Here is a 768-nt window from a genome sequence, read left to right as displayed (position 1 = left end):
TTTTTTTTTTTTGTTTTTTGTTTTGAAATATTTTAAAAAAAAAAAATAATTTTTTTTTTAATGGGGATTTTAGTTTTTAAAAAAATTTTTGTTAATTAAAAAAAATTTAAACATCTTTTTAAAAATTAAAAAGATGAGATTAATTTTTTTGTATAATCAATGTTATATTTTAAAAATAACATTGAATAATATAAAGATTTGACTTTATTAATTATTATAGTTTGCATATACGTTTTTAATTAAAAGAATAAGTAATTCTTTATAATTAAAAAAAAAAAACTCATTTATAACAATTAATAAGGCTATTAAAATTGTAATAAAATTTTACTAAGTCATAAATGCTCTTTATTAATTTGTTTGTTTAATACTCTAGCAAAGTCATTAACCGGGTAATTAATAAATCAGTACTATAAAAGGTTAATAATATATTTTATTAACCAAGTAATTAAACATAAAAGGAATTTTTTTTTTTTAAAAATTTTACATATTTTTATTAGATCACATAAAATCTTAATTTTACCACGATTTTAATGGTAATATTATATTATTGATACAATAAGAGACCGTTTTATGTGTTTTTTTTTACTGATATGTTTATTAAATAATATACAAAAGTGATTTATTAATTGGTAGTTTAATGATTTTGCTAGAGTATTAAAAAAACAAATTAATAAAGAGCATGTATAACTAAGTACAAGTTTATATATATATATAGTTTTTATGATGCATAATTATTAATTTATTCAATGTTATTTCGAAATATACATT

Source organism: Plasmodium relictum (genome assembly GCF_900005765.1).
Source record: "Plasmodium relictum strain SGS1 genome assembly, contig: PRELSG_99_v1_3, whole genome shotgun sequence".
Classification (NCBI taxonomy): domain Eukaryota; phylum Apicomplexa; class Aconoidasida; order Haemosporida; family Plasmodiidae; genus Plasmodium; species Plasmodium relictum.
The sequence above is the reverse complement of the archived record's forward strand: the minus strand, read 5'-3'. Positions refer to the sequence as shown.